We start from the raw sequence: 10,214 nt of genomic DNA, 5'->3' as shown, positions 1-10,214 counted from the left end.
AAGAAACAGAATGCCATTTATGAATACTAATAATTTATTTACTAATATTTACTAATATTATTTTATTTTGTAGCTATTACTATGTACTGTATTACTATGTAACTGTTACTAATATTATTTTATTTTGTAATATTTGTAGCTAAGTAAAGACAAATAGCAATGGACAAACGACCGGATATTTTACACAGATTCCCCTAAGAACCATTATGTTGCGCTTACAACTGTCATTGATTATTGCTTACGTCGAAATGCTACGTCACTTCACGCAAACGCAGAAGAGCTTTTATTGTAAAAAAATCTTCTGATATTACAGCACCGGTGCGAGTGCATGTCTGAGCAAAAGCGTATCGTCATCTAAAACAGTGGCCGCGATTAGTAGAAAAAGCCGCTTACTAAGCGCTTAGCGATTATTATATATGATTGAAGTATTCTTCTAGAACTTTAATGGATCCAGAAAAATGAATCAGGAACGATAATCACTAAACGCTTATTAAACAGTTTTTTTCTGTTGAACGCAATCAGTGATTCTCTAAGCAGAATACACAGGAGGAATACAAAGAGATGTCTACAACACTGGTATGTGCAGGAAGTGGCGAGAATGAAGAAAGAGCAAGCGACAAGCGAACATAAGGAGATAAGACGCTAAAAGAAGCAGGGATCACTTTCTAAGCAGAAATTATAGTTTCTTTTCCTTAAAATATGTTACGTTACACCTTCTAAGCTTATAGTTTTCCGAAATGGAATTGAAAACGCGTGCAGCTTGTGACATGATAGCCCTGAGAGCGCCTGTCACAATGGGTGATGGCACCTCGAGAAAGTCGAGCCAGGATATCACGGGTTGCGTGCGACGTATCGTTTTATTGATGGAAAATTAGCGTCAAAAACACTGGTCCACGCGTCCCTTAGATAGTGTTTCCGTGCTCCCGGTGCCGGCCAGAAAGATCAAGACAAGTGAACATCGAGAGACCATGACTGGGAAGAAGATCTATGGACACTGCTCATCACCTACATTCTTTCTCCCAGATGATAGCTTTCCCGGCTACTCGCAGTTATCGTATAAAGTTTAGATACTGGAGATTCTTTGTTTTGCAAGTTGGTTGTTGCAAAAAGGTAACGATGTGTCGGGTATCCCACGTTCCATGCACGTGATTTGCCGTGTCTCAACCAACAGTCAAAATGTAAGAACAACTGCAAAAAGCAGCCACAGAAGGAAACAAAGCCAAGGTATTAAACCACCTTAGTACGCGTTCACGACCAACCCGCTGTTACCGCTACCATATCACTGGATAATTAGAGGAATCCTGGAGTCGTCTGTTTTACCGACACATTGATTTAAATCTTTTCAAATACTAGTCTTTTTATTAGCTGCACAGATTGAAAAATTTTGCACAATTAAAGTACTTATAATAACGAAGTTCGAAAGACAAAGTTTTATATAAAATTCAATGAAATATTTAAAAAATTACAGTTTCGTTATCATGTTCTGCGTCAGCTTATAATTTTACTTATTAATTATAAAAGTTCTGCAGTTTATCCATGCTTTTGCTTCCGGATTAGCTCTAATATGAAAAAATAATATTAAAGTAAAAGAAATGTGTTTAGAAGTCAGTGTAAAATGATTTTTAATTGAAGAAAGATGTATTGCATACGGAATTGTGTTTGCTACACTTCGGGATAAAACAGAACAATAAATTAGTTCCGCATAATCGTGATCGATAGAGCTGCAGACAGACACAATTGTACTATCCTTGTCTGTTTCATACGTAAAGTAATGTTATTACAATAAAACTATAATTGTTAAATTTTTCTTTGAATTTTATATGAAACTGTTGCTTCCGGCCTTCGTTGTTATAAGTATTTTCATTATGCAGACGGATTTTTCAATTTGTGCAGTTAATAAAAAGATTAGTGTTTGAAACTCTCTTGTATCTCTGTTTCTTCGATCGCATGCTTATTAGGCCGCATTTACAATCGGTACAGTCGGAAGACGTTGTCATATGTCGCACGTATGTCGTACGTACCAATCACAATCTCATAAATGACAGCCGACATATAAAAATCAAGATTGCGCGCATGTGTACGACACATAAAACATCCCCCGATTGATTATAGATGCGGTCTTAGGCTCATATCGTATTATCGATTCACTCACGTTCCACTCACGGTTCACTCACGGTCCGATTTTTCCATTGTTTATAAGGTACATATCCATACTATTTTAAAGAAAAATCAGATAATAAATTCCCAAGTTTGATACCGAATTAATCAAACTGATTATAGAGGATGTCCCATTTTAAATAATCCAGCCCAATATCTCGAAGCCCACTAGACAAAAATGTTTAAGACAAAAGTTGTTTGGCTTGAAGGGAGACATAAGACGGTACCATTGATTTCACCTTGTATAATCCTCTGAAGGTCATTTTCAATTTTTTTAATGGAACTCTCTATTTTTCATCATATATTTTTAGCTCATTTGAGAGCTTTCCAAAACACTATAACTAAGTTACTTTTCATTAAATACTTGTTAAGTTATAAGGCTTGAAAGTTGCAATATAGTGGATTATCATTTAAATAACCATTTCTACATACATAATCTAAAATATAATCTAAATATAAATATAAAATATAATCTAAAAATTTGTAGATATAAAATTAAAAAACTAGGATAGTAGAATTGTAGTTGTTAACTCGAATATGCCTTGTGGAAAAGTTTGAATTACAACTCTGATTTCAATTTGACTGTTCAAAATCAGTGGTCTGTAACAATGGTTTCAAATTAAACATACTTGTTTCGAAATTATCAATTTCTGATTTTTATTACTGGTTACTTGATGCGCTTATCGTTGTCTAACTGTTTAATTACTACAATATTAATGTTCGATGATAAAACTGTGTTTGGAAGACTCGAGATGTCTTTTCATAACTGACATTCATACTTCCTTAAGTCAGTCTGTAAGCTTTTTAACTGATACTATTCCTCTGACGTCATCATCTTGATGATGTATTTCTAATCCAAATATGAGATTACGTAAAATTAGGGTTACGAGCAATTTGAATAATTTAATTACTAATCGTAGATCCCAAGTGAGTTGCTTAACCGTCTTTTTTTCCTAGAGCACTTATCCATCATAATAACTCAGTTAGTTAACTCAACACACTCAGCCGACAGTGCGCTCCTTTGCATATTCTCATCCTTGTAGTAATCATATTTTTTTTATAAATTTATCTTCTTATGCAATTTTTCTCCCACGAGTTCTCGAGAATTTGAGACTGATATCTCATCAGCAGAGTAATCACCTCAAAAAGGATTGCTCAATTCCTTTGTACTGACGCAATATTTTTTGCCTTAATCGGTCCATCCAACCGGGACTGATCCATGATGACTGATGGCAAAAAATGATCCGTAAATACTTAAATTTGTCTTATATAGTCGCCCAATATCAACCAGAATAATAAATCTATCGGCTCTTACTTTATCTTGTAACTTAATGTACGCAAAATATCAGATTATACTTCGAACGAAATTGTTGATATTATTCTGGTACTACTTGGAAAATGCCACAATAATTATCGACAAGCAGCGGTATTGTACCGTAATCGATTTCCTCATAGACGACATCCAAATCATCGTACGGATTTCCAGGCTTGTATTGCGTCAACGGCAACGTCAAAAACAACAAAGACGTCATATTAACGTACCAGAAAGGGATGATCTAACAGTACTTGCCATATTGGGAATGATAGCTATTAATCCACGCGTGTCAACGAGGCAAATTGAAAGAGAATTAGGTATTCCGAAATCAGCAAGTCACAAAACCTTGATCACTCATAACTTCCATCCTTATCATATCTCTCTGACACAACAATTAACACTCAATGATTTTCAACAAAGACTAGAATTTTGTAAGTGGACATAAATAATGTTAAATCGTGATCGAATATTTTTCAGATTTGTTTTATTTAGTGACGAAGTAATTTTTCACAACACTGGACAATTAAATCGGCACAATCTCACTATTAGTCTGTTGAAAATTGGTTGGATATCATATTGGTATCGAGAAGTTAACCATCAACATCGCTGGAGCCTCATTGTATAATGTGGCATATTAAACGGAAACCTTATCGGCCCTTATTTCTTTGATAAAAATGTTAATAGTAATAATTATTTACATTTTCTACAACAAAGATTGCCAGTATTGCTTGAAGATATCGATATGGATACAAGACAACGTATGTTCTTTCAACAGGACGGTGCGCCTGCGCACTAGAGTAGAAAAGTTAAATACCATTTAGATCTCACATCCCTAGGTAGATGAATAGGACACGGTGGATCAGTGTCATGGTGTCCTACATTTTCAGACTTGTCAAGTCCAGATTTCTTTTTATGGGGATACTTGAAGAACATTGTATATTCAAAAACACCCACAACAAGAGAGAATTTGATGGAGCATATAACTCTTACCTATCATTCCAAGTAGCATTCCAAGAAATGTATTTTTATCGACAGTTGACAATTTTGAACGTCGAATTCAATTATGTGTGGATAATAAAGGACAGATATTTATTAAGATCATAATCCTTTCACACGAAAACTAGATTCTGACATAGATCGGATCATCTGGATCAGTCCCGCGCGATCTTGTATTAACCGACCGAATCAGTCCCGATCTTGCCTTAATCGGCCGGATCAGTCTCGATCTTGCCTTATAACTTAACAAGTACTTAATGAAAAGTAACTTGGTTATAGTGTTTTAGAAAGTTCTTGAGATAAGCTATAAGAATATACGTATAATGAAAAATATGGGGCTCCATTTAAAAAATTGAAGGCGACCTTCACGTGACCTTCAGAGAACTATACAAGGTCAAATCAATGGCACCATCTTATGTCCCCCTTCCAGCCAAACGACTTTTATCTGAAACATTTTTGTTTACTGGGTTTAGTTTTCGAGATATTAAGCTGAATCATTTAAAATGCGACATCCTGTATATGTATACAGGGTGTCTCATAATTGTAACACACCAACTCCATAGAGGCGTGGAGCTAAGCGAAAGGAAAAAATCCTCTTTCATTTAGCGATATCTCGCATCGCTTTTTAGTAATAACCGCGTAAAGTTTGGCGTTTGTCACGCCCTATCACGGCCTATAGACGCCCCGCGTCTCACGCTGACCGTCGCGCTGGCGTTTTGGCGCTTTGACGCCGCGCGAGTCAGCACGAGCCGCGTTATCACTCAGCCTCGATACACACAGTTCGCTGTGAAGCGTCTATACGATGAGCGTGACAAACGCCAAACTTGACGCGGTTATCACTAAAAAATTATACGAGATATCGCTAAATAGAATAGCACTTTTTCGTTCCTCTCGCTTAGCTCTACGCCCTTATGGAGTTCCTGTGTTACAATTATGGGATATTCTGTATATGTGTATGTATATACAGGGTGTCCGGTAATTAGCTGCTAACCCGAAACATGAAGGTAAATTAGGTTAATACAAACATAAAAGTTCCATACCGTTTTGCGAGATTCGCAATAATTCTCGAGTTATTAATGACACAAATCTGAGGAGTAGAAGCGCACCAACACAGAGGATTGGAGAAGCGTTGCTACTCAGGCCACAGTGCGGCCCAGTCGATCCAGAAACTATATGGGACTTTTATGTTTGTCTTAACCCAATCTACCTTCGCACTTCAGGTGGGTAGCTAATTACAGGACATCCTGTATATATGTATGTATATAGGGTGTTTTATTTTATTTTTGACAGTCAAATATCTCGAAAAATATGAAAGATATGGAAAAATGTTTCAGACGAAAGTTGAATAGTTTCAAGGAAGACATAAAATAATTATAACAGTTTGTTTACGGATGGAGTCACTTTCGAAATATTCACTAATTATTACTTTTCTTAAATGGAAACCTCAATTTTTTATTATATCATTTTTTCCACCAATTAATGTGAACAACTTTTGTCTGAAATATTTTTTATTTGCTTAATATTTTTTGAGATATTTCAGAAAAACTTGATCATTTTTTCAATATTTAATTTACGATATCTCGTTATTTATCACAAAAAATAATACTAAACTTTTTTACTCTATTTGGTCTCAAGAATGTTGTTACAATACTGCCCTAACTTTTGTTAACTTATCGACTTTTGGAAATTTCAAAATCGTCAAATTAACAAAAGTCAGGACTATTATAACAATATATTCTTGAAACCAAGCAAAGTAAAAAAGTCTAGAACCCTTTTTTTTTCGACAAACAGCGAGATATCGTAAGTTAAATATTGAAAAAGTTACCAAGTTTTCCTTAAATATCTCAAAAAATATTAGGCAAATAAAAAAATATTTCAGACAAAAATTATGCAAATTAATTAGCACAAAAGGATGACATAATAAAAAACTCGGGTTTCCATTTAGAAAAAGTAATAATCAGTAGATATTTTAAAAGTGGTGCCATCTGTAAGCAAACTGATATAGATATTTTATGTCCCTCTTGAAACCATACAACTTTTGTCTAAAACATTTTTCCATATCTTCCATATTTTTCGAGATATTTGGCTGTCAAAAATAAAATGGAACCTTGTATATATAGGGTGTTTCGTTTTAAGTGATATAGTCAATTATCTTGCGAACCAATGATTTTATTGAAAAATTTTTCGAATAAAAGTTACATGACTTGAAGAGAGACACATAATGGAAATATGGACTTGAGCTTAAGTGTCAAAGTCAGGTCAAGATCATTAATGTTTTTTTTTAAATGAAACACACTATTTTTCGTTACATATTCTTGTAGTTTACCTCGAGAGCTTTTCAAAACGCTATAATAAAGTTAATTTTTGTTGAGTACTTTTCGAGTTATAGAGCTTGAAAGTTACAAACCCGCCGGCATTAGCGTTATCCAAGATATATGCATGCATATGTAAATGTGGGAGAGTGCGGGCGTCTGCACGATCTATCCGCACTGCTTGACACTGCTTGACGCTCACGCGTACGGAACTGAGTCCTATTTTGCCTAATTGAACGACTCAGCTTTTCTCTTCTTTTCGTATAGCTTTTTCTTTTAATTTTTTGTATTGTGTGTAATGTTTTTGTATATACATAAAAGAGATACTTTTCACAAAATGGTAGATTACAGCTCAAATGATATCGTTGATGTTATTCTTATATTTGGTGAAGCAGGACGAAATTATTGTAGAGCAGAAAGATTGATTGAAGATCGTAATAAATATCCGACATATATTTATAGATATTATATTTATAGATATTATAGATTTATAGATTTAAACGACATCCAAATGCAATGCAAATAAAAGAATTTTATTACGAGAGCGTAGAAGAATCCATAAAAGAAACCGCAGGCAAATAAATGTTGAAGATGACGTTAATGATCCGCGTGTATTAGCAGCGCTAGCAATAATAAACTTGAATTCCCATATTTTGACTAGAGAACTGCAACGTAATTTAGGAATTCCTTATGTTGCGATATGGAGAATTTTACAAAGACATAAATTCCGTCCCTACCATATCACTTTAACCCAAAATGTAAATGAAAATAATATGATACAATTTTGTCGTTAAGCATTACGAATGATAAGAGAAGATCCAACTTGTTTCCAATATGTTCTCTTCAGTGACGAAGCTTCATTTCATAACAACGGACAACTCAGCATAACTATCATTATTTGTCCACATACAATTTTTACTGGACTCAACGTGTTGATAATCAACACTTTTGGAGTTTAAACTCTTGATGCGAAATTGTAAATTCGCGGATATTTGATTAGTTCATACTTTTTTGATAACCGCTTAAATGGGGAAGTTTACCTTTATTTTTTGCAGAATAAGTTGTTTGAGCTTTTAGAAGAGGTTGATCTTGCTACTCGGCAAAAAATGTGGTGGCAATAAGATCGTGCGCCATTCCATTCTCATTATGATGGAATACCTCAATAATATCTTTCATGAAAGACGGATAGGAAAGAACCTCAACATTCTCCTGACTTAACGTATGATTTTTTTGTGGGGCTATACAAAAAATATTGTTTACTAAACTCCGCCAACATCTGCAGAAGATATGAAAAATCGAATAACTAATGTTTGTCGTAGCATTCCTCAAAATATCTTAATTTCAACAGTAAATCATTTTGAAAAATGGTTGAAGCTATGTCTGCAAGAAAATGAAGGTCCATTCGAACATCTTATCAACAACTAACGACATATTCGAGTTGATCTTGCCTTAACTGGCCGGATAAGGAAGGAGTGCACGGCGCAATGCTGGCATTGTGGGCACCACCATGACTCCGCGCAACATACGAGGGCGGTCCGATAAGTACTTAGCCTCACTGCCCGATGGCGCCACTATTGCAAGAGAAATTTACTATCGTGTAGTACATTCTCGTAGACGGCTACTGTCGAAATTTCAGCCGAATCGGACTCGTAGTTTTGTTTTGACCGCGTGTGGAAGCGGGCGTGTCCGCGGATTTTAGAAAAATGGAAAAAGAACAATATCGGTCGGTGATTCGATTCTTGTTTTTGGAAGGGAAATCGCGCAGCGAAATCAAAAAGCGCTTGGATGCTGTGTACGGTGACTCTTCTCCTTCGATGGCGACCGTCAAAAATTGGTTTAACGAGTTTCAACGTGGTCGCACGTCGGTTTTTGATGAGCCACGCCCAGGTGCCCCGAAAACGGCTACCACGGACGATAACATGACAAAAATCCACGACCTCGTATTGGCAGATCGCCGATTGAAGGTGCGCGAAATAGCTGAGACAGTAGGCATCTCAAAAGACCGCGTGGGTCATATCCTGCATGAAATTTTGGGCATGAGAAAGCTGTCGGCGCGATGGGTGCCGCGTTTGCTCACTCGGACAACAAGCGCAACCGTGAGACCACTTCAGAGCAGTGTTTGACTCTGTTTAAGCGCAATCCGAAGGAGTTTCTGCGTCGTTTCGTGACCGTCGACGAAACATGGATCCACTGGTACACACCAGAGACCAAGGAACAGTCCAAACAGTGGACTTCACCCGGCGAACGTGCTCCGAAGAAGGCGAAGACTGTCCTATCGGCCGGAAAGGTGATGGCCACCGTTTTCTGGGATTCACAAGGTGTGATCTACATCGACTACCTGGAGAAGGGCAAAACGGTCACAGGGCTGTACTATGCCGAATTATTGGGCCGAATTGCAGAAAAAACGGCCCCATTTGGCGAAGAAAAAAGTGCTCTTCCACCATGACAACGCACCGGCTCACACCTCCGCCCTCGCCACGGTCAAATTGATCGAATTGGGCTACGAACTGCTGCCCCATCCACCGTATTCTCCAGATTTGGCCCCGTGCGACTTCTTTTTGTTTCCAAACTTGAAAAAGTCACTCGCCGGGCAGAAATTTGAGTCGAATGAGGAGGTCATCGCCGCCACGGAGGCCTACTTTGCAGACCTCGAGAAAACGTATTTTTCAGACGGATTAAAGAAGTTGGAGCATCGCTGGGTCAAGTGTATCGAGCTAAAAGGAGACTATGTTGAGAAATAAATCGCCACTTTTCCAAGATTTTCGTTTTTCTTTTGTAGGCTAAGTACTTATCGGACCACCCTCGTACGCTGGTCGACTGTCCAGCCTGGACAGCGGAGCGCGGAGTCATGATTGGCGAGATAGGAAGAGATCTCTCGCTCCCCAGAGTCGTTAAGACCATGCTGAGGAGCGAGAAGACCTGGGAGGCCTTTGAACATTTCTGCGGCATCGTCATGCTGGCGAAAGAGACTGCAGAGCAGGTTCGTCGCGAGGCGGAGGGGCGAGATCGAGATCGTGATCAGCGCCAGCGGCAGTGCCGTCATTGTTATCAGCGGCTCAGGGCAGGAAGCATCGACGACGGCGAAGACGCAGACTCCTTCTCAGACGAGGAAAACTTGGGAAGGGCGGTCATGGGACCACTGCCTGCGCTTCCACCATGGAGGCGGGCTCATGACCGCGATCCCTCGCGGAAGGCCTCAAATAAGAGGAAGAAGAGGAGAAAGGCAAGGAAGGAGGATGTCTCCTCCCCAACTCCCTGCGCCACTACCACCAGGCGCACGTAGGCGGGGGGCCCACCAACTGCCCCCAGCTTCCCACCGGTCCCCAGAACGAGGACCGGATGATAATAAGGGAGGGGGGAGAGTGGGCTGACATCTGTCATCACCAAAACCACCTCCCCCCTGCCTGATTAGCCCACTCGTGGAGTGGGCCTAA

General features: G+C 38.3%; 1 protein-coding gene across 2 annotated transcripts in view; it reads right to left on the bottom strand.

The window, feature by feature from the left end:
- The window catches only part of LOC105181424 (Molecule interacting with CasL), a 288,317-nt gene that overhangs the window by 72,070 nt on the left and 206,033 nt on the right, over positions 1-10,214 (bottom strand). The gene's annotated exons all lie outside the window — the stretch shown is intronic.

The sequence above is a fragment of the Harpegnathos saltator genome, unplaced genomic scaffold, assembly GCF_003227715.2.
Source record: "Harpegnathos saltator strain DR-91 unplaced genomic scaffold, Hsal_v8.6 scaffold130, whole genome shotgun sequence".
NCBI lineage: Eukaryota > Metazoa > Arthropoda > Insecta > Hymenoptera > Formicidae > Harpegnathos > Harpegnathos saltator.
The sequence above is the reverse complement of the archived record's forward strand: the minus strand, read 5'-3'. Positions and strand labels throughout refer to the sequence as shown.